Source organism: Podarcis bocagei (assembly GCF_964188305.1).
Source record: "Podarcis bocagei genome assembly, chromosome: 3".
Lineage (NCBI taxonomy): Eukaryota > Metazoa > Chordata > Lepidosauria > Squamata > Lacertidae > Podarcis > Podarcis bocagei.
Window position 1 is genome coordinate 29446251 of NC_138127.1, and position 25522 is coordinate 29471772.

Sequence of the window (25522 nt, forward strand, 5' to 3'; positions counted from 1 at the left end):
TTGCTCTTATGCATTTATATCCCACATTCTAAGGCAGCTTACAAGTAAATACATTTCAAAAGCCATAGCAAACAGTATCAAAATACCAAAAGTTATCAGGATCTTCCCCACAGGCAGTTGGTGATATATGCCCTGGGTGTGTGTGGCTTTTACACCTTCATTGTCTGTCTGCCTCTTTCCCTCTCTTCTTATCGGGTCCTTATTCTTCCCTTCCATCCTATAGACTTTCCCCATGTCAAGCCTTACCCAACCAGCTGCTAAACTATAACTCCCATCTTCCCTGACTTTGGGCTTGAGGAATTTTAGTCCAAAATGATTGGGGGGCACAAAGTTGAAGGGGGGAGGCTGTCCCTGACTCTCCTTGCTCAAACTGCTTACCAGATTGAGACACCAAATCTGCCTCGTCTCTAGAGAAGATTGTCATATTTCTTAGTAAATGGCAGCTTATCGTTTTACTGTCTTCCCCTGTTTCCCATACCCCCAAGAGGCCAACCCCACAAGGGCTTAAGTCCAGTGTTAGAAACTGAGGTATGAAAGCTAGGAGCTAAATGGCACCTTAAACCTAGGTTATGGGTGCAACAACAGAATGACTAGGGACGCTTTTTTATAACAAAAATACAAAGCTGAAAATGAATGAACTGCAGCTAAAATATTGTATTCATTTTTCACATGGTCTAGTCCTTCCCCTGCCCACCCCCCTAATATTCTTAAGAGGGTCTCTTCTCCAGTCTTCAGAGAGCATCTGAAAGTGGGGAGGCAGAAAAAAGGTCCTCCTTTCCTTCCACTCTGCAGTTTTCATCTGAAATCTTAGGTGCAGTACTGTGCCCAGAGCTCAGAAACTGCTCGCCCTAATGAAATCCCATGTTGCAAAATGCACCTAGGACAATGCGCATTTTGAACACGGCTTAAGTCCCCCTCTCTGCAGGCACCAATTCTCTAGAGAGGTGGTCTTAGAAAGGCTCGTATCACATTTGAGAACCTCTGCTAAACCTGCACCTGAGTTTCCTCTCAGCAGTTTGCAGAACATAAGAAGCACCCGGCTAGACACGCTTCAGAAGCTGCAGCCGGGAACCAGTTCAGAGTAATTCTTAAGTCATCAGCATAATTTCCTATTAATTCTCTTCCCTCATTATGGAAGGCACAACGATATACTTCTGCAAATTACATTATCATAAAAGGTAAGAAAAGTGATGAGTCAAAAAAAAAATCTCACTTCTATAAATAGATCTGTCGCTAAGTCATTGTGGTTTCTATGGTAGATGTGACCTATTTACGCCCTTATTTATTCATCTGGGTAACAAGTATAATAGTTGCCTGCTTAATAGTTAGCAGCAACTGGGGTAGTGTGGCATTCAATTTAATTAGTGTTTATAAAGTACTTAATGGTGTAGACAATTATGCGAAACAATAAAACTTTTGCTGTATCTGCATGTATTGACAAGAACATTGAATTCTGAAGCATTTACCCTCGCAAAAAAAGGGAGGGCCAGAGAAACAGATGATTATTATTTAATATGTTCATTTTCTGCCTTTTGTTCCCCTGTGGAACTCAAGGCAGTTTACATGGTGCTTCCAGGTGGCTTCCAATCCCATCCCTTTGATTTGCTTCGTTTCAGTCCTACAGCTGCATCATCCAGTGGCCTCAGACCATAGTCTTACCGACTGCCTATGCCAGTGGTAGCTAGAAGGGTGCCCTCCAGGTCTTGTTGAACAATAGTTCCCATCATCCCTGGCCACTGGGCCATGCTGTTTGTGGGCTGAAGGGACATACAGTCCAACCACATCCATAGGACACTCATGGCTTATACTAACATACCTCTAAAGAGTTTTACAATAGAAAGGATTTGCTTTCATGATATTTTCAGGGTCACCAAGGGCCCAGGAGGTGATGTGGTGCAGTGAATAGGAGTGCAAACCATGCATAAGAATGTGAGAAATTCAAATACTACCTCAGCCATGAAATTGATAGGTGGTCCCCCCCTCGCTCTCAGCCCTCATCTTCAATAAAGTAACCGCCTAACTACAGTTATGGCTTGCTGAAAAAATTGGCACCGCTTTAAGCATTTGAGATACGCAAATGCAAAGCACTGTTTCCTCCTCCAAGTTTCTTTTGTGGCTTTAGTGTGAAGTTTATATCGGACTCCAACTTGCAAGGCTTGGGACACAGATGTGTGCATATCGGAATTTGATCCACAGATCCACTCATGGATCTTCTGGCTCAGTGAAGCAATTGGAGGTAATTTTTAGCAATCAGCCCTTGCCCATGCAGCCCTGTACTCTTTAAATGGGGCTGGTCTGAGGATGGCAGGATACTGCAGGAAGACCAAGGAACTGATGAAAATTGCAATGATTGGGAACCTTTACTGGATCAGTGTGGTGTAGTGGTTAAGAGCGGTAGTCTTGTAATCTGGGGAACTGGGTTCGCATCTCCGCTCCTCCACATGCAGCTGCTGGGTGACCTTGGGCCAGTCAAACTTCTTTGAAGTCTCTCAGCACCACTCACCTCACAGAGTGTTTGTTGTGGGGGAGGAAGGGAAAGGAGAATGTTAGCCGCTTTGAGACTCCTTAAAGGGAGTGAAAGGCGGGATATCAAATCCAAACTCTTCTTTTTCTTCTTCATCACTACCCCGTCTGTTAATGCAAGAGGCCCTTCTGTTAACAGAATGGCTACTCTGGATCCAAGCTATTGACTCCAAACATTTACACACACACACACACACAAAAAAATCTTATCTGCAACAGAGCAATGCCTTCGTGACATTAATTTAACAGCAGGATTGTAATTGGTGAAGCAGACTCATGCAATAGACTGTTCAACCAAACAACATCATTCTCCAGAAACATTGCCCTTCTGTTAACAAAATAAATATATAAATCTTTCTTTTACAAAAATGACTGTTACTGATGTAACAGAAGAGAGCTGTGTGAGAAAAATGACTTCAAATCCGCAAGATTTCTTCTGTTCTTGTAAACTCTTGGGAATGTGTTTGTTCAAAGTCTTCTTACAAAAGACTTTATAGTCCTCTACAGTTTATACACAAGAACCTGCACTTTCATTAGGGATGCGGGTGGCATCATTATTCATTATTCACGGTTTCTTATACTTATAATGAACCTGTTCATGAAACAGCACTAACGTATTTTTTCCTTCCATTCACAGGTTTCTTGGCTTAAAGCAACTGTTAATAGAATGAAGAAAAGATATATTCACATGTCCATTTATCCTGCAGTGTAATGATATGAAAGCACTGAGGGAAGTTCATCGATTTACCTTAATAGCTAGACATTTTATTATCTTTCAACCATGATACTGATTTTTACCTGTAAAAACTCTTTATGCCTTAGACTGCATCTTCCCCATGTCTCCACTGTGCCCGTACACCAAGCAAATGCACACTCCCATGGATGCCATAAAATAGTATAAGGGCACACAATTATATTTGTGCTGCTGCCCTGAAACACATACTTCTGAGATTTTCCAAAAGCACAACATTCTCAAGAGATTCCATGAGATCTTTGTCTTTGAGAAAGCATTTAAAGAAATGGGATATTTATTAATTTCTAGGCCACTTTTCCACCCACACTTCTTCAAAACGGCTAGGATGAACAAACAGGTGGTGGTGGTGGGGAACAACTTGTTGTATATTTATTTGGATAGGTTTGAGGCGATGTTTACAGTATATTTCCAAGTTGCCTGTGGGTGTTACACATTGCATAAAACTTTTCGTAGGTTTACATGGCATGTGAGTTTTGTAAAGTTATTACCCATCCTGAGGGCACACTAACAGTCTAAACATCAAGGGAATATATTCATTGTAGGGGGATAAAAAGGTAATTTTAGTTAAGTCGTGACTGGAAACCTGATCCGTTTTTGAAAACCAAAGAAAAGAGAAGGTGACCCACCCATGTTGTGCAAAAACACAGTTCAAAATTCCTTTTCTTTTTCCATTTATCCTCTGAGCTCCTTCTGAATATATTGCTATTCAAAGAGCAGTGGCTAATGAACTATAGCAGTACCCCTCTTGGAAAGCACAAAAGGCTACAATTTATTTTATTTTTTCACATTTTCAACCTACTTTTATTCCAAATGGTCATACATGTGGTACCCAGGTAGTCACCCAACCAGACATGCGCTACCTTATCATACTACAGAAGGAGACATCTTAAACTGCTGTAGCAGTTTAAAGCAACCTTTAGCCAGTATGGTTTTTGTTCTGACCAAACTCTCATTATTTTCAGCTTTCCAACAGTAGGTCTCCATTGTATTAGGTAACATACTTGATTATCAATACAGTGGTACCTCGGGTACCACTTCAGGTTACAGATGCTTCAGGTTACAGACTCTGCTAACCCAGAAATAGTACCTCGGGTTAAGAACTTTGCTTCAGGATGAGAACAAAAATCGTGTGGCGGCAGTGCAGCGGCAGTGGATGGCCCCATTAGCTAAAGTGGTACCTCAGATTAAGAACAGTTTCAGGTTACGAACAGACCTCCAAAACGAATTAAGTTCTTAACCCAAGGTACCACTGTATATGGGTGGCACCAGAATTATTGCATTAACAAGCAAGCACTGCAAAAAAGTTTCTACAACAAATAATTTTTGCAATCCTTTATCAAACCCATTCCAAGTAAAGAAGAAAAGTAAGAACCGAAATTCTTGGATTTCCCACAACAAAGAAATAAACCTCTATAAAAATATTGATCTAATATACATTTTGCAATTTGGCTGCAAAATGGTGGAAGTGATTAGGAAGTTGTAGCCATGTATTTCCACATTCAGATATAATCAAGCTTTGAAAACAGTAAAAAGAAAAAAGAAAGAAATTTAATGGTGCTCACAGACACTTGAACATACGCAGAAGAAATCTAATTTGCATTTCTTCATCTGTATGTTGTGGTAGGTTTTTCCCCAACGTGGGAGACCATGAAATTTCTATGTGCAGCAGCTCTTGGCTCAGACTGTAGGTTGATCTGTATTCTGTAAAAAATAAACATGCAAATACTTGTTTGACCTTAAATAGGTTGCTGATTATGTGGCTGCTGATGCTGTTTATCACTTTTCCTAGCCTAAGTAAAGTCCATTTCAAGTTGTTCAGCCCAAAGTCCTTTGTACTAGGGATGGAGGAGGATTTGGTCTGTTCTGTATCGTTAAGTGGAATGATCAAATTTGCACCCCCAGGACTAATGCTCAGATCAGAATGCAATCATCTTATGGATTCTGCACTACTCAGAATTTTGTGACAGATTTCCTGGCTCGAAAATGGACCAAAATACATCTAAAATGCATGTTTGGGGATAAAGTATGTTTATAAATGCATATCTACTATTTATTTTGGGAAAGTTGTCTGCCTGTTCACTATTCATTTGGGCATCTCTTGAGAAATTAGAATCAAATGACTGTTCCTAAGATCAAGAAGCCAGTTTCTGTCTATGTTTGGATACGATTGTATGCCATTTTGAATCAAGATGGCAGAATGAGCTTTTCAAAACTGCAGTGATTTTCGCCACTCATTTCAAAACTGCATTGATTTTTATTTTATTTTTACTTCATGAGCAGCACTGGGAGCAATGCTTTTGGTGCTGAAATAAAATACATATTTCAATATACATTTTGACATACCGTAAATTACAGAATGAAATACGATTTTAAAAAAATAAAATAAAAACTGCAGGATAATGCAGAAACAAGATGGAACAGACTTATGAAGAAACATATACAATATTTACATAGGTTAGAAACAGACAGATCTATCCACCCCAACTTTCTACTCCTTAGTTTAAAGGCACTTGTTCTGCTAGGTTCTTACTTTTTTTACTTATGTGTCTGGAATGACTTCCATTCTCTTAAACTGGCAGTAGCCAATGTGGTGCCCACCAAATGCCGTTGAGTTCAGCCAACATAGCTACTATATTTTTTGCTCTATAAGACTCACTTTTTCCCTCCCAAAAAGTAAGGGGAAATGTGTGTGCGTCTTATGAAGTGAATGCAGGCTGCGCAGCTATCCCAGAAGCCAGAACAGCAAGAGGGATTGCTGCTTTCACTGTGCAGCGATCCCTCTTGCTGTTCTGGCTTCTGAGATTCAGAATATTTCGTTTCTTGTTTTCCTCCTCCAAAAACTAGGTGTGTCTTGTAGGCTGGTGCGTCTTATAGAGCGAAAAATACGGTAATAGTTTGGGGTGATGGGAGTTGTATCCCAACAACATCCAGAAGGCACCATGAACACCTACCCTTGTCCCAGATGTTCCCATAGCCCTGCAATTAAGTCTAGAGAAGTTACTCATCTACAAACCTTAACAGATTACCTTCAATACACACTCCTATCCTGTGTGGCCTAAAAGATAATCAAAAGCGAGGATTGCCTTGACACAACTCTTTACTGCAAGAAACAACAGGACGAATAGCAATTTACACATTTCCATTATACAAATTGCAATATGTAGAACTTGAAATTAATGAGTGTTTGGGCAGGAAGCAGGATGAAGAAAAGTGGATTACTGCCAATTCCACTCTATAACCGTAACATGCTCCCCAAGTTCCATTAGCAGCCTGCAATCAAGGATGGCTGTCTCTGTTCTACTCACTGTCCAGGCTTAAGAGTTTCACCTGATTAATGAGACACTGCAAGAGTAGATTCCAAGACTTCCCATCATTTATGAATGAAGCAAGCAGCCGTTAGTCCCCTGAAGGAGGACAAAGCAAAACAGTTCCCTGTGCTACTATGGGAATACAGTAATGCACACTTTTCTAAACAGATCTATGTGATTCAGTGGAAATTTATGTCTGCTAAAACTCTGCGTGCCAGAACCATGCCAGTGTTCTTGCATAGGAGGTGGTGTTGATTTAAAGGAGAAGTGTATGTGCTACTGCACACCTATTACAGGATTTTTTTCAGTAGGATCTTGGCCATCTTGTGCCAGGGTTAAAGGATATATCTCATAAGGAGGAGGACTATAGCTATTTTTCAATTTATAAACAGGAGCATAATTAGCATGAATGACCAGTAATGGGGTGTCTGACATGACAATGAAAGCATACAGGCACAGCACTGCTAGCTGGTTGGATTCCCAGGATGTTTGATTCCCAATTAAAATGATATGATTTCAAACAATAGCCCCCCTCCCCCATTCTTACTGTATGGGAAGCACAAGAAAAAGAATTTCTGGTGCAACTGGAAAGTAATCACATTTAGAATTGTTGTACTGTGGGATATAACTACAAAGCAGTGTGGCTACCCAAAAGCCAGATAAAGTTTAGTTATTCTAGAGGAAAACCCTACATCTGGGTGCACCCACACAGAAACATTTTAAAAATTATTCTGTGGAAGAAAAGAGGTGATGGACTGATGGTTTAGTAACCTTTAAGATGTACTTTATATTTCCCCTTTTTTCTCATCTAGCTCTTGTTCCTGCCTCCTATGACTGTATACATAGCCTCTAAAACCATGTTTAAAAAGAAAAACATGGCACCCCCTAATACACATAGATATGTTTTGTTTCACCGTGCTTGCTGGTCACCTCTCCTTTTTCAATTCAACCTGTGATGGTTGAATGTTAGTGCCAGTGATGTCAATATCTAACTGGGAGCTGCTGCTATTAAGCCAGTGTTCTGAAACAAAGCAAATGAAGGACAGAAGGGACAATCCGTAGATATCTTGGAAGAAAGGAAAGAAGGAAAACTGACTTCAAATGAAGATGAATTTCTAGGGCCCAAGCAGAAGGATCTGCAGCACTTTTGCATGTGTTCAGTCATAAGCCTGATCCATCCTGTTTTCTGTGGACTTTTTTAAAACCACAAAAGAATTCTCATTTAATTCTTCCTCCATTCCTACCCAGGCAATATGCAGCTTCTTATACAATATTGTTTCATGGCTGGGGGGGGGGGTTCTAGATGTACAAATTAATTTCTGCTTATTCTGCACTCCCTTCCCTGAAGTAAGTATATTCTCATTCTAGGAAGTTATAAACTAATGATTAGAATGACAGACCAAGCTTGAATCTGTGATTCAGCAGATTCTAAGGGCTCAGAAGTACGACAATCCATGTACTATTGAAAGATAGAAGCAGTCCATTATGTGTATTGATTTGCAGCACTTTGTCAGCACTAATGATGTTATCTCATTAAAAGAGATAAATGTCTTTCAGTCGAGCAAAAGCATCTGCTTCTTCCTCTCTCACAGGCTCTCCAGTGGGGCCTTCATCTGCTGTATGTGCAACCCCAACTGAAATCCAACGCAAGCCTTTAAGAGTTGCTAACCAAGTCATTTCTTTTTAATTGGGTTATATTTTTCTTTAAATGTTATCTCTATTAAAGACATTGTGTGGGCAGACCGGAGGGGCGGGTGGAGTGGGGGAAGCTGCAATGATGAAAGAAGCCTCACAAACAAATAATATAATAAGGTGTAATTTGCAATTTCTGAACATTAGTATTAAGCTAACTCTTCAATGCAAAAAAACCCCCTACATGCTAGAAAATTCATCAGTATAGGTCAGGCATAGGCAAACTCGGCCCTCCAGATGTTTTGAGACTACAGTTCCCATCATCCCTGACCACTGGTCCTGTTAGCTAGGGATGATGGGAGTTGTAGTTCCAAAACAGCTGGAGGGCCGAGTTTGCCTATGCCTGGTATAGGTGATTCCCACTCAGCAATACTACCGTATGCAACGCTGTATGCAATATTTACTACTTGTTACAAAATAATAAAAGGTAGTAATTTACCACAATGGATGTTTTATACATAAATCCTTTGTATATGGGGTCTTTAAAGTACACCATTAAAAAGTCTCCATTTAGTAGCATCACTAATGTTCCTCTGGAGGAAATCATTACAAGAAGGAGAACATAAGTATTTCAATTCCATATGTTTTACTTTGATTAACAACCTAGGTGTTAACTTTCATATTCAAATACCCTGATTCTGCAAGAACACTTCGTATACAGAAACATCTGCTAACTGGACAGGTGGGCAGAGCATGACTCAACTGTGGTCCCTTCTCACCAGCCATTTGCTAGGTAGGCCTTTAGCTGATTCAACATCAGATGCCCCTTTAAATTTGTTGTGGGAGTAGGGCATTATTGGCTTGTTGCTGTTGTTATTTTTATTGTGTATTTTGTGTTGTTGTTTTTAGTAATTTTATGTTGTGAACCGCCCTGGGATCTGCGGATGAGAGGTGGTATACAAGTTTAAGAAATAATAAAAATAGTTGCAAGTAAAGCAGGAAAGACACAGCTTTCTACAAAATGCCTTGATTATGTAGATTAGTGTCAATCTACCAGGTTCCCCTCAAGTTTAACCATCCCTTTCCTAGTGTATAGAACAATTATCCTGGTTTAATTGAAATGAACTGTAAAATTGTATCATAATATGGTGAGTTTTCCATAACAAGTACCACAGATTACCAGTACCTATAATTAAGATGCATTTTTCGTGACTATCTTGATTTCACACAAAATTTTATTGCTATGGATACGCAAACTATCTTATTTATGTACTTGTATTCTTCAAGCATTAAACCATTTCAAGCTACAAGTTAAACGGAACATGCCACAAAAAATTCAACTCATTGCAGTTCAAAATGAGGTTGTCTGAATGAGACACAAAAATTAGAAGTCAAAGGAAAGCTGATGATACTCCTAATATTTCACTACAGTCATACCTTGGTTCTCGAATGTAATCCATTCCGAAAGTCTGTTTGACTTACGAAATGTTCAAAAACCAAGACGCGGTTTCTGATTGGTGCAGGTGCCCCAGAAACAATAGCCGACAACCGCACTGGAGGTTTGGCTTCCGAAAAACGTTAAAAAACCAGAACACTTCAGAACACAATGCTTGCAAATGTTGATGTTTCTGAACTTTGTATTATGTGCTACATTCCTTTTTTTCATAATCTTCCATTGCAGAACCCTAAGCAGCACACATGTGGTTTCCTACGTGGTCTTCCATCCCTGCACTGACCAGACCTAAAACTTATCAGTGTCAGCAAACTGTCTGCACCAAGTGCCTTCAGGGTATGATCCTAGGTATGACATAGGCTTTAAACCTTCACCCCCCTTTTGGGGGGAGTAGGATCTAAAAAACTATTCACAAACAGAACCCATGTCACACATTCCACTATAGGTATGGTTGGGGCATAAGAGCCTTTGTGTGCCACCCCCTCCAATGTGAAGCGGTCGGTTGCCATGAGGGCAATTATGCTTTGGAAGTCATTTGGGTTGGGAACAGATTGGTGACGGAGGCGAAAGAAAGGATTGAACATATTATGTGGACACAAGCACGCCACCACCTCTTCAAATCTCTACTCCAAGGCCACTTTTTCCTCGGAAAAACAGATATTGGGCTTATGATGAATGTATCTGAGTACAATGTGTAGTTGGATCCCCAAAGAAAGAGACACTGTTATGGCTTAGCTCTTAATGGGGTGATAAACCAATGTTGAGGGTATGTTACTATAGAGTGAAGTCAGGGCTTACATGATGGAATACTCCTCTACAGAATATCCTATCCTTCTTCCTGACACACTAGTTTTCTATGTGCAGGGATTTCTCCCCTTCTGTCTGTGCATTCCAGCATGTGAGCCGCTACTCACTGTCTGAAGTATCAGCTTCATTAATAGGCACACTGAGTCAAAAATAAATCAAGAACAGATTGAATTATAATTCAACTAGCCGGGTGCCCCTGTCCTATTTTTAGAAGAAGGGGAAACAAGGAGGAAGATATGGGAGGAAGGAGATAGAACCTACTGAAACATCCTGGTTCAAAGTAAAAACATTACTTTATCATTCAAAGCAAAATATGAATATTGGTTTCAACAATATACATACAAAGAAATTGTTTCTGTAGATAAATATATATATATATTTCATCCAGAAAGAAAGAAAGAAAGAGACTGGAATAGGTACAAGGCAAATGGGGAAGGGACCCAACAAAACCAAATTTAAATATTCCTAGTTTAAATATATTAGCACTTAAAAAAACACCACTAACTCTTCTTGCATATTGTACACCACCCAGTTTGCATATTTTGCTTCTATTCCAGCTATAGAATCTGGCAGATCCACATAATTTTAAAATCCCAAATTTTCCTCATACATACCTCATATGAAACATTAAAACAAAGTGTTCTGATCAAATTTGAAATTGTACTTCAAAGTCTGCTTTATTACAATGGCATTCTCACTCCCCCCCCTTCCACCCACCACCAAACCTTTCAAATCAGTTTTCCAAACCCACCATTTGGAACGTAAATGTAGATACGCTAAGTCATGAAGACCACCACCAAAACCACCTATCTATTTTTCAGGACTGGGGTGGGGTGCGGGGGAACACCCACCCCCCACCCCCGGCTGTCCGTCCTGCCATGACTGCTGCTCTATGCAGATTCAGTGTACTGAAATGCTGACTGGTTTCCCCACCCTTAGCTGTCTTGTTAAATAATTTCTGGAAGGACCTGCCCATGTTGCTCACGTTGCATTCCAGCTCTTCCTTCCACCACCACCACCCCCATCCCCCATGCCACAGTCATGCTGGAGTCAAGACAAAGCAAACTCCCTATTGCATCACACAGGCAGGGTTTTCCGAACTGCGAGAGGCATTCTCTGCTTCAAAATATGCAATCCTGTCAAGTGGTTGGACTGCTACTGTGACCCACTAGTCGAAGGGAACAGCCTCCCCACTCCACTTGGACGGATGCGTTGTGGCTTTAATTTTAAGCGAATCCCTTTGCCGTGTCTCCACCCTATACTGTAAACTAGACATTACCTTATACAAGAATAAATCTGCTGCATTCCACTGTCTAGCTGCTTCACTGAAGATTTCCTACACTCGCCAGCAGAGTCAACAGCAATGCACACTCTCCCACCCACCCACATCTCCTCCTCTGTTAACCCCCCTCTTCCCACTCCCCCCCCACTACTTTTCCACCTCTCCCCCTTCACTGCCTCGCTGTGTTTTTGTGTAAATGATCTCACATGACTCAACAAATCCATCTGCCTCAAGCAGGCCAAGTTTGGAGCCTTCCCAGGAGGGAGGGAGGGAAGAATTGCTTTGTGGAAGAGACCTGGAGCTTTGCCCTTTCTCTGGCTCAAATTACCCGCCTGTCAGGCCTGACGGATTTGGCTAAAAATAAAAGGAAGCGGGCCATGAAAAGCAGATGAATGAGCTCAGCAGTTCCTTAGATAACATGGGGCCATGGTTTTACCCCCCAAAAGCTTCCAAAACAGGAACTTCAAATGGTGGGCAAGTAAGGGCAACGCTGCAATCCAGGCTAAGCTTCCGGTTATTAAAAAAATATGACATGCTGGTAATATATGGAGCACAGAAAAATGCACAAGCACACGCAGAACAACAAGAAAACTGATTGGCATTGGGACTCAGCTTGTAAAAAAGAGAAAGAGAAAGGAAGGGAGACAGAGAGGAAGAAGAAGCACTCTACAGCTTCGCCGCAGCAGACAGAGCAGGGAGGAGGAAAGTGGCATTTCTGAAGCTGCATATGACATCAGTTTCTTACTTTGTGCCAGTAAAGAGCTGAAAGTCGTTTGTGCAAGTGGGTGCCCAGAGCCCACAGTGGGTATTAAGCACTTAGCTTGGCAATGTAATGACACACTGTAGCAATCTGTAACGTGAAGCAGTCAGCAAAGCCCTGGCTCTGAAAGCTATTTCTCCTAACTATTAACCATATGTTTGGCTCCTCAGATATCCGAGCGGGTATCCCAGCTTACCATCTGGTTCCCATCCACACAAGCAACTGTAAAGCACGGAGTATTTCCCTCCAGAGCCACATGTTCCTTTCTATGTCTGCTTTATAAAACACACACACACTCACAACTTCCTTTAAAAAAAACCCTACCCAGCAAAGATTTTCTCTCATTCACCAGTGTGAAAGTAAACTTTAGCTCACAGAGTATCCCGCCAAGGTCTTTTTGCTATAATTATTCAAGAATGCACTGCTGTACTGTAAACAAGGCATAGAGAGGCATTCCTGTTTGTACAAGAGATCTCGGAGGGAGCAAGTGCATACATACACCACACACACACACACACACACACACACACACACACACACGGATTTAAACCTGGCAGCACTGACACTTGATACAGCATGTTAAAAATAGGGTGCAGTCTCAACCGATCCAGGCATTGCCGTGGCGCCCTCTGTACACACACTGCTTTCTTGGAAATGAGTTTAAAAACAAAACAAAAACAAAAACAAAACCCTGACAGAAGTGAGCTTCACTACATTCTGACAACTTCAAAGCTGGACTGAGGGTGTAATAATTAAACAGCAACCGAACACACACAAACATCCCAATCAAATAAAATCAGATGGGTCAGAAGGACTGCTTGTGTATTTTGAAGCTAGCCTTTGCCTATTGTAGAAATGTTCACTTCTCCAAGCAGTATAGCCCTGTGTAATGGCTACTTTAGGAGGAGCAATGACTATCCCTTTTGTTAGCCTGGTATTATTTCAATCACAACCAAACATTCGCTGATGAAAGCAAATTGGAATGCTCAGCAAATTTTGTACTTGCTACTCTTAAAAGCTTGAAATGTAGTCAGCCGCGCACACAGTACTCAAGTAAAAATACCCTTGGACTCAATACCACATGTTCAAATATTCAAGCTTATTAAGTCAATTTCTTGTGCATGGAAATGATTTTCGGATGGGCAGCAAGCACAATTTATAAGGGGTGGTGACTGATGCGTGGCTGTAGCGGTAGCATTACAGCTGTCAGCCAAGGAAACAGCAGCCCCACTTATTTTTTTTCCATCTAGATCCTAGTTGAGTATCTCAGAAGTACCTCCCTCCCACTGATACTAGTTTCTTGGGCACCAAGATGGGTTCAGTCATATCATTTCTATTCAAATGCCTACACACTAAACCAGGCATGGCCAAACTTGGCCCTCCAGCTGTTTTGGGACTACAATTCCCATCATCCCTGACCACTGGGTCCTGTTAGCTAGGGATGATGGGAGTTGTAGTCCCAAAACAGCTGGAGGGCCAAGTCTGGCCATGCCTGCTCTAAACCAAGGGCAGTCAATGTGTGGTGTCCTCAAAATGTTTGACTATGACTCCCACCATTCCTGACCATTGGTCACATTCATGAGAGTTGTACAGTGGTGCCTCGCAAGACGAAAAGAATCCGTTCTGTGTTTCTCTTCGTCTAGCAGTTTTTTCGTCTTGCGAAGCAAGCCCATTGACGGATTAGCGGATTAGCACTATTAGCGGCTTTTAGCGGCTTATCTGCTGATCGGATCAGCTGATAAGCGGCTTAGCGGCTTAGAAAAAGGGGGGGAAAGGAAAAAAAGCCAGCAGGAACTCACAAGACATTGTCGTCTTGCGAAGCAAGCCCATAGGAAATTCGTTTTGCGAAGCACCTCCAAAACGGAAAACTCTTTCGTCTAGCGAGTTTTCCGTCTTGCGAGGCATTTGTCTTGCGGGGCACCACTGTATTCCAAAACCTGACAATGTCTACTCTTATGTCCTGCACTAAACTCTTTTAATACATGATACAAGCAAAACATTACTATGGTGTTTGCAGCATGTTTGCACTCCAGGAATTTTAACTTCCCACTAAAAGGTGTGTTGGGTTTCCAAATTACTGTACCACAAAATCATTCCTCAGCAATATCTTCTGATCAGGCAGGCAGCGGTGGCCCACATCTATATTCCTGAGGTCTACTATATTCCTCTAATGGTTATCTGAAGCTGAAGAGTATGCTGTACAACCTAGTTCTTTCACCGGTGATCAGCCTCTACAATGAAGCTGATATTACCTAGCAGTAAGAAAGCTGTATGACACTGTCTTAATAACGGGAGGAATACAGTAAAGACTTGTCCATTAAGGTTCATCTGTACCTAGCATTACGTACAAAACCTAAAGATATACACAATATTATAGCACAGAATGCATCTATTTTTCACTCATTTTTGAAAACTATTCTCTATTCGTCCAAACGGAAATTGCAGGCAAAACACTAGCACTGTACCATCAGGTAGAGCTGCAGTGGACATGTTTTAATTAGTCTGTAGGGGGTAAAATATCATTTACTAACACTGGATGGGGGTCATATGGCCCTCCAGATGTTTTTTGGCTACACAGTAGATCCAGCCAACAGTCAAGGATTGTGGATATTATAGCCCAGCAATCTGTGGAGGGTTAAACCTTGGAGCTCTCCAAGCTAAAACAATGCTAATACAAAAAAGATGAATTGCCAGACAAAAACACTATAGCACATGCATTTTATATATCAGGAAATCCTGAAGGGAAACTGTATGTAACACACTGACATCCAACAGAGGTGGGGAACCTTCTTTTTTGTGCTACAGGCCAGATCCTTATCAGATTCTAGCCTCATGGGCCAAATGACATCATGTGATTAGACACTTTGAAGTTCCAAAGTCAGGACTTCAAAGCACCATGGAGTATTTGCAAAGAGTCCAAAGCTTCAGTTTTACCTCCCATCAACTGATGGGTGGTAGAGACAAAACCTGCTTTCCCTTGCCAATGGACTGTCAGGAGCAAACTTCATTTGCGCACTGTTAGCCACATGTCTATATGCCCCACATATGTCAGATGCAGAGCAAGTAGACATGAATTTGGGGAAATGGCCTAACTGGATAAATTTAATCCCTGGCAGGCCAAATTTGGCCCATAGGCTGGAGGTTCCCCTGATAGCAAACGATATGATGCAACAAACAAAAACAAAAACTAGGATCAGCTAAACATAAAAGAAGCCAATATCAACGTTTTCAAGGTCTGTTTGAAGGCGTCAAGAGCAAAAGCTGAAAAGGGCCCTGATGTACCTCAATGGTCTTCTTCTTTGGCTATCACTCATACCCGAGTAAGATTGTCTTCCATAAACACAGTTTTAAAAATGAGTCCGTAAGTGATTGTGGAGGCAAATTGTGGATCCACACGTCCTTCCAGTGGGGACATTGGTTTCTGGGCGGGAGCTGATCATGGTGTGGATTTGCCAAGTGTGCCTTCCTCTTAGCACGTTTCTCCCTTGCGTCCTGAGTTCGAGTGTCTTCAAAGCCCATGACACCTTTGGTAAAGGATGTTCTCCAACTGGAGCGCTCGCAAGCCAGTGTTCCCCAGTTGTCAGTGTTTATACTACATTTTTTTAGATTTGCCTTGAGACAGTCTTTAAACCTCTTTTGTTGACCACCAGCATTACGCTTTCCATTTTTAAGTTCAGAATAGAGTAGTTGCTTTGGAAGACGATCATCAGGCATCCGCACAACATGACCAGCAGTAGAGTGTGAAGAGGGCCTCTGAGATCGGTATTTAGGGCCATCGTAGAATCATATGTTGTTACCACCATGAGCCCACACGGCAAGGAGGGACACAAATTACTTATTTTTCCTGTATCAAATATTAATACAATTAAACAACTTTCCAAACCAATGCACCTTTGATTCTATAGACCCATGAAATATGCAGCATAGTGACAAAAAGAAGTGCCTGGGGTTAAAATGAACCCACATGTCCAAACTCTGCCCCTGAGTCAAATACCACCCAGTCTTGAAATCCTGTACCAACCAGACTAACATACTTGCACATACTTGTTCTCAGGCAGCAAACAATAACCTCTTTTACACTACACAGTCATCTGAAGAAATAGGCCGAAACGTCATGGGAAAAACTAGGAAATATCCGCTGAAAAGAGTTCTCAAGATGAAGGGTGGACCTATTAATTTAAAATTATATGAAGCGTAAAAATACAGAAGAAAAGAACCTCAACAACCTTTGTTACTAGACCTCTAAACACTGCAATAAGAAAAGCCTTTTGTTGTTCTTGAGTCTTCAGAGTGGGGGAGAGAAAAGGAAAACTTGAGACGGTAGCTACTGTAGGAAATAAAATGCTCTAGAGATGCAACGCTTCTCCTTAAAATAAAATGCTTAGGGCAAAATTCATCTCTTAGAGTTACATGGAAATCTACAGCCGCTAAAATGGTTATACTTGCAGGTAGGGAAGGATAGGTCCAGTCCATGCCATTCTTGCATGTGTTCATTCACAAATCTGTTCTATCCCGTTCCACATTTATTTGCAAAACATCTAGATTAAAAATTTCATGAAATACCATTTAAATAAGGATTGGCTGGTCCAATCCACACATCAGTGTGGGAAAGATCAGATTAATTCACACAGGAAATAAGAATGCAAATTCCTCAGGCATCCTTACTTGAACATAGGGATAAGAACTGGTGTAAAAACAATTATCTGCTAGACAATTATCTGTGTGATTGTGGTTCGCTTTCAAGTTAAAAAGAAGTGAATGAGAGTCACAGTTCCGAAGCTGTCCCACTCTTATTCTGGGCTGGAAATGAAAATAATGAAGTTGCTTTACACTGAGATAGACAACAGTACTGTCTCTCCTGATTGGAACAAATGCTAACAATGGGATGTGTTCTTTATTTTTTAAAATGTGCCCAAATCATTTTGGCTAAACATACCTTCATCAATGGCTTATCTAAAATGACAATATTAACATTTATTATACAATGACTCAACCACACATTAAAAAAATTTAAAACTTAGAATGCATTATAATAACAATTGTAAGGAGTCAGAAAACGAGTGGGGGGAAATTATATAGTGTTATTTTATTGTATTTTTGGCTGAAACATGTTGGGTATCTGTGAGATTCATTTCTCTTTCTGCACATCATCCTTAGATGCTTCCTCTTTTTCTCTTTCGACTGGCAGCAGCTTTCCAACTTTCAGAAGTTTTTCCTAGCACTACTACTAGTAGTGCTAGATATCTTTTCAGCTAAATACTGAATCTGCGACTTTTTTCATACCAACCATAGACTTAACTCCCATATAAAAGAAAAGTTTATCTGAGGTGAAACTCCAATGATGTTACCAACTTCAATGAAGTAAAAAGGGGGGGTGGAGGGAGGGAGGCCTTGGAGTCGAAAAGTAAACAAGTTTTTGCAGTCTTTGCTCCAAGAGGGTTGGGAGAAAAGGGTTAAGAAATCACAATACTGTAGCCAGATTTGGTGGAGTATGTTCAGCAATTACCAATGGCAAGGGAACTGGTTATAATAGTGAAGCTATAAAGGTAAAGGGACCCCTGACCGTTAGGTCCAGTCGCGGACGACTCTGGGGTTGCGGGGCTCATCTCGCTTTACTGGCCGAGGGAGCTGGCGTTTGTCCGCAGACAGCTTCCGGGTCATGTGCCCAGCATGACTAAGCCGCTTCTGGCGAACCAGAGCAGCGCACGGAAATGCCGTTCACCTTGCCGCCAGAGCGGTAACTTTTTATCTACTTGCACTTTGACGTGCTTTCAAACTGCTAGGTTGGCAGGAGCAGAGACCAAGGAATGAGAGCTCACCCCATCGCGGGGATTCGAACCGCCAACCTTCTGATCGGCCAGCCTAGTCCTCAATTGCTGCAAATGCCTTCAGGATAGCAGCCAGATGTTTTTAGAGAAGGCAGAAGGATAAGAAACCCAACCCTAGGTAGAAACAAGCTGTGACTTCTTTGCCTATCAGCAAGCCAGATCCTGAATTGTTCAATATATTGCTAAAATAAAACTACTTTAACGTTATGTCCAAACACGGCCATTGTGCTGTTGATACCTCATGCAGAATCCACAGGTTTTTTCCCAAGTTCTTCAAGTCTTTGGTGCGGAAATTTGCATTTTTCTCCAGGGCCCGGTCACAATATTTTACAAAATAACATTACATACACACTGCAGCTAGTTTGCTGGCCATTGTAATTGCTGTGAAAAACACCATTTGCCTCACATCTATTTGGAGATGTGTATGACATCATGGGTGATGTGGCACAGTTCCCTTTTCCTGCATTCACATGGCCCTTTTTCCCTCTGCATTCCCAACACTTTTTACTTAGTACTTCACTGGCTGAAATTCCCTCATCTTAGTATTCAATTATGGTAATGAACATGTGGCACGTATAATTACCACTGCCCACAAAGCTACATATTCCTGAGCCAACTACACCCTACCATTACATTAGTATCTTCTATATTTCTTAAATGTATGTAATTTAATTATTAGCATGCAATGCATTTCATCACTGTAGCATATTAGCTTTACTTGATTAAAACAGGTGAATGTTAAGTGTAGCCACGAGCTGCTTTATGTGGGATATTATAGTGCTGGAGTTGGGCAGGAGCTCACGTAAGTATCACATTAAGGAAAATGTATGTGCATTTCATAGCCACTTTGTGTCTTTCCAATTCATATTTAAAGGAAGCTCTGGTTTTCCTCGCAGTCACTATAATGGGGAATCTAGTTTAGTTGTTGTTGTTCTTTTTCACATAAGCAGATGGAATTTGCAGACATAGGAACACCTCCAGAGTGGATTGAGCCTATTAAATTGTAACCAGATGCAAGGTATTTGGGTGGGGGAAAGAACATGGAACCCTAGGAGTGAGAGAAATATCATCCGCCAAGCAAGACTCTGCTACCTTAAGGGTAGCTGGTAGGAGGTGGGCTTCTGCCTGCACCATATTTTTTTGAAAATACAGCCTCTTTCCCAGGGGGTGGGGCAGGGGATAGGAGAGATATCTCCATTGACTTACACAAGATAAGAAATGGACCCGCATAGGGAAAGAGACAGGCCCACGTGAAAAACAAACACATTGTTTAATTGAAATGCCCTGGGGGAAATAATTGTCTGAGTCAGCTTGGGTCACTATAATGCAAATGAGGGGCACCCAAGTCCACAGAGCAACCAACGGCTTTAAGAAGCTCCTTATTCTACTTGAGATGCCTTGTTATGGGCAAAATGCAATTTCACAATATGAAAACCTCTTCCAAATCACAAAGTACACAGAGACAATGTACACCCCTACACAAGTGCCGTAAGTGCATGAGGATGTGTGCTTTAAATTGTCTTGAAAACCCTACAGAAAATGCATGCCTAAGGCAGACAAAAGGTTACAGTACAGTGGGAAGTGCAGCTGCCCTGTGATGTGGAATTCAGCAATGAGAATTGCCTTCAAACATTTGGGTTTGCAACTTCACCAGTGGCTGAGCGGTGGGCCGCAGCTTCGAGGTAAGCCACAAATTTCAGCTAAGCCTTAGTTAAGGCATGAAACACCCAAGTCAACACCATATGGAGGACATCCCATCTCAGAGACGATTCTGACATTCTTCCTAGAATCCTGCCACGGCAACTCTGTTTTATAATAATTGAAATCCAACCCTTCCCACTCAATGCCAATTCTGCAATACAAAACACAATGTCGACCCAAAATGCTTCCCAGGAATTTCATCCAATTGCCTAATAAGAGTCTCCACATCCCATTGCTTATTAAGTCTTTCCCTTGAACAAAGAAATATTTCTGTTAAATCTGTTAAAATATGGAATTTAATGTTGGAGCATTGATCTTAAGGAATTCATAATTTTGTTTTTGTTTTTAAAGGATTCAACAGTTTGAAGGCTCTAGAAAATCATTAACACAAAAATTAAGGCAGGAAAATCAGTGTTGGCTAGACATGCTGCAATATTTGTTACCATAGAAACAAGACAGCAGGTTTGGGTTTTTAGTTATCCACTGCTATAAAATATTAAAACTTCTTCAAGTCTTCGCATACGCATACTACGCTAAGACACTGTCAATCTGCAGCTAAAAACTGTTCTGTTTTTAATGGAATATGGCTGCATCTGTTTTTCAGTTAAACATTATTCTAAATAAAAAAATCAATGACATAAGAACACAGGAAGAAGTGCTAGAAACTCAGATATATAAACTAGGTGCCAGGTCACAAAAAACAGAATGTCTAGTTGCCATTTGGGGGCAAGAAGGCTCAAAAGTCTTATTTTTCAAATGGACTGACTGTGATGATCAGTTAAACATCTGGCTAGTTCAGATGACAACCTTGAACTAGGTGAAGAGCTTTGAGACCTTAAAAAAGAAAGGGCACTTGATCCAGAGACAATCTGCATATATATTGGCCTATTCTGACCTCTTTTTCTTTTCTGCTCAGGCTGCACAGAAAAAGCATTTTGGTTCCTGAAATTCATTCTGATTGTGCTTATACTGTAAAATTCTACAGGATAGGTTTTAGTGTGTGAAAACAGTCAAGATCCAAGGATCCTCAGCCATGCACTTCCAGGTGGTGGAGAAGTCTTGGTGCCATCCTGGTGCCCAGGCATCTTCACTTGTTTACAAGTGGTTGAAAGCCAGGTGTAAAATATGCCTGGCACCTGGATAATTTCGAACACGGGCAGGAATCTGTCTTATACTGAATCAGACCACTGGTCCATGTAGCTCAGCTTTGTTGTCCTTGACTAGCAATGGCTGTCCTGGGTTTCAGCAGAAGTCTATCCCAGTTCTACCTAGAACTGCCATAGATTGAACCTAGGACCTTCTGCAAGCAAAGCTATGACCCTCCCACTAAGGGAACTGACCTCATTCTGTTCTAATGACTTTTTTATTTAAAAAAATCAAAATAGAAATAAATGACCTGAAATATTTTCAAAATTCCAGAAGAAAACATTTATGAATGAGAAGAGAAATTTAGAGGAAGCAAATGAGAACTCACTCAAAAATTTTCAATGCAATACAGAAAATATAATAGTGATTAAAACAACTGCAATAATATTTTTAGCATTTGAATGTATAAGCCACCTTAAACCTCAAGACCTGGGGCAAATGGCATGTAACATATTACAACAAATACATTCAATATAGCTACCTCAGAGCAGTTTCAAACATTACCCGGTTGTTCAGGAGCAGGATGAACAAGTTCACCATACTTCCTGCTCTTCTGTAACACTGTCATGTTTGACACATATAACCTTTGTGAGCATAGAAAACATTAGGCTCTGTCTAGTCTGGAATTTGGCTTCCAGCAGCAATTCAGATGCGTTACTTTTAAGGGTGGAGCACGTATAAGTGATGCATAGCAAAGGGATGTGGGAACCAGCATCCACTGATAGTACCCCAGGGAGAAAAAGAGATGGGAGATTTTGAGCAGAAAAAGAGCCATTTAAGAAGCAGTTCTGTTCCCCTCATCTCCTCCCCTCAAGATTGCAGTTTCTTTCAGATGCTTGTGGTGTTTAACATGCACACACACAAACAGAAGCATGAATGTCTCATATAGCTTAAGACAAGATCATTATGGCTACCCGTTATTGAAGTTTTGTCATATGGTGCTGCTTCCTACAGAATGTTATTTCCATCACATGTGAGAACCACCAGTTCTTGCATTATGAGATACTGACCTTGGGAAATGGTTACCATTTACTTCAAGGGACTATGAATTAAACTCTGAAGCAAGCTTTGTAAAGTATAAGAGAGTTCTCCACAATTTCTTAGAATTCAGAGTATGTTGGCTGTTCCTTTTACCTTTTAGATTGGCTTCAACCAGAGCCAGGGCCTTTTCAGCACTGGCCCCAACTTGGTGGAACGCTCTGTCTCATGAGACCAGGGCCCTGCAGGATCTGATCTCTTTCCGCAGGGCCTGTAAGACAGAGTTGTTCCGCCTGGCCTTTGGATTGGAGCCAATTTGATTCCCTCCGCCCCCTTTTTCTTTTTTCTTTTCCTTCTCCTGCAATGAGGCTCCATTTTAATATTTTAATGTTCCATTATTTTAATGTTGTATTTTATTTTTGTTTTTAAGTTGTAATCACTCATCTTGTTTTTATTATTGCTTGTAAGCCGCTCTGAGCCCGGCCTTGGCTGGGGAGGGCGGGGTATAAATAAAAAATAATAATAATTATTATTATTACCTTGTCATCACAGTTGAAATACAGTGGTACCTCGGGTTAAGTACTTAATTCAGTCCAGAGGTCTGTTCTTAACCTGAAACTGTTCTTAACCTGAAGCACCACTTTAGCTAATGGGGCCTCCTGCTGCTGCCGCGCCGCCAGAGCACGATTTCTGTTCTCATCCTGAAGCAAAGTTCTTAACCTGAGGTACTATTTCTGGGTTAGCGGAGTCTGTAACCTGAAGCGTATGTAACCCGAGGTACCACTGTACTAGGCTGGAAGTAGCCAACATGGTGTCCTCCATAGGTTGAATACAACTCACATCACCAGAGCAATCACCATCAAAGGTTAGGAATTGTGGGATTGTAGTCCACACCATCTAGAAGGCACCAAGTTGTCTACCCTTGCACTAGACCTTAGATGGCCCCTTTTTTGCCCAGTCGTGGAATTTACCAGCTCAGGTTGTGGAATTTGTTGAACCTGATGGCTCACTCTGTGGGCCCCTGATAGGACTTCTTCCACCTTCTCTTTGGCAAAGCTGTCTCAAGATCACACTTCTTCGTTATACTTCTCACTGAATTGTGGGTGAAAAATTTATGGCTGGCCACAACCCTTACCCTATATATTGGCTCTGGTCTTCAAGACTCCTCAGTCCCTGACCAACCTATTCTTTTCTTCTTTTCAGCATTGCTGTATCCATTTGACATTTGTCTAACAATAATGACTCTTTAGAGAGTGAGTTACTTTAACCTCTCCATTCTGGTTGCAGTTCTTGTAAACTCTAGCTCTTTCTTAACCCCCTCGGCTTGCTAACTGTTTCGTAGCTTCTGTATCCCTTATGGACTGCTGGGAACTGTAGTACTACAGGAATATCTATGAAGAAACTACACTGCAAACATCAAAGTCTCAATCTTCACTTAACCCAGTTATTCCTGAGAATCTAAAAGCAATTACCAAGGCAACACTAAGAAACAGGAGTACCATTCACCAGCCCCTGCAACAGCAGAAGTGCTGACCTAGGGAGCCACCTATAATGTTTTGTAAATTCTACCATGTCGTTATTTTAAGCACTGTGGGAAAGGCACTAGGCTTATGTGACTCCATAAATGCTGAGTCAACAAAACTAAAAATTAACTAAAGTCTGGATATGCTACAATATTATTGTTTACAATGATGAAATTAATGGTACTGTTGTGGATTCCTGAAGGTTCAAAAAGTATTATGTTTTATATCTCCCAGGAGGAAAAATAAATCACATTGCATCACAACAGATGTGATTCCTTTTTCAAGTAGAAACAAAGAATTACATTCTCATAACTAGACAACACTGCAACAAAATAGGCATAAAGAACCGATTATACCCACTTTGAAATGCTCATAGAGAGCATCCTCTTTCTAATATTAACTGCTGTAATATTAGTAATATTCCCTGTGACTATCTAAGGAAGGAGAATCTTTGTTCAGTTTACACACAACACTAAGCCAAACTATGGGTAAGTAAGAACGTGCAAGTGTTCTCACAATTTTCCTGAATCATAGAATTGTAGAGTCGGAAGGGACCCTGAGGATCATCTAGTCAATGTCCTGCAATGCAAGAATATGCAGCTGTCCCATACGGGGATCGAACCTGCAACCTTGGCATTATCAGCACCATGCTCTAACACAACTGAGCTATCCAGGATCGAAGCAGTATTATTATTATGTTATTTTCTACATTTAAAATTGGATAATGGACCTTCTTATCAGTCATTTCTATTCAGCAATACCATCTACAGAAACTACAAAAACAGAGCCAACTTCATAAATTTCTGTGAGTGTTTCTGTATCTACGTATTTTTAGCTAACCATATAATAAAAGTTTGGTTTATTATATAAATAATAAAATATCAGCATGTTTTGCTGACTCCACCCAATAACTATAACTAATACTTTTCAGGGAACTTATATTCAGGTGAGTTTCCTACCTATTAAAATAAGTACCCTGCCAGCTTTAATAAAATCTTACTAAAACCAACAAAATAAATGCCCTGCCCGTGGAGTCTAAAGAAAACCACTCAACTGAAGTATACTATGTTGATCAGAACTGCTTCACAGTCCTCAATAGAAAACTTGGCCTCTGCATGTTCTATGTCTGCCACCTCACCTCAACAGCTTTCTTAGACTGCTTGGAGCACAGACCAATAACCTACTTGAATATTTTTGAGATCTTTTTTAAGACAGTAACTGCAATCTAGAATATGGCAGTACAATCATTTTAAAATAACTTCAGGTGAATGTTAATGCCCATTGTTTCTGACTGGCTAAAAGGGATTAACGGATTGCAACAGTTTACACACTCATGACTGAGTATATCTTTCTTTGCTGAAGAGCAAGCACCTGGATCAACTCATGGGTGTCCAACGTAAATGACAGTTTCCCCTTCAACAGAAGTATTTGTCAAGTTCTATAGCAAACAAACTTCATTTTATCTGTTCGGTTGAATGAAGACTATTACAAAATACTAGCTGGCAATGCAGCCATTTTCAATTTATTTTGTAGACAATTCAGTATTTGTGGTACTGCTTGTATTAATATACTATTGTTACTGCCCTGAGCGATCCACATAAAACCGTAATATCGCTGTAGATTATAATATAATCCTTGGTTTAAAGGGATAGTTAAAGCAAATTAATGGAAGACTTAATGATTACTTAAGAGAGTAAGTACACAAAGGCCTCAAAAATCAATTCAGGAAAAGTGGCTATTAAGTGACAAGAACATCTATGATGCAACAATCACTAGTTTTCTGCATCACTTAAAGTACATGCAGGATCTTGGCAACAAAATGGCCAC

At 40.8% G+C, this 25522-nt stretch overlaps 1 protein-coding gene across 4 annotated transcripts in view; it reads right to left on the reverse strand.

The window, feature by feature from the left end:
- The window catches only part of BACH2 (BTB domain and CNC homolog 2), a 236600-nt gene that overhangs the window by 103566 nt on the left and 107512 nt on the right, over positions 1-25522 (reverse strand). The window contains exon 1 of one of the 4 annotated variants that reach the window (XM_081186583.1): positions 11757-11849. The exons of the other annotated variants lie outside the window; for them this stretch is intronic. The gene's annotated coding sequence lies outside the window, so the exon portion shown is untranslated. Of the gene's footprint in view, positions 1-11756; positions 11850-25522 lie in introns of those variants that run through there. 4 annotated transcript variants of the gene reach the window in all.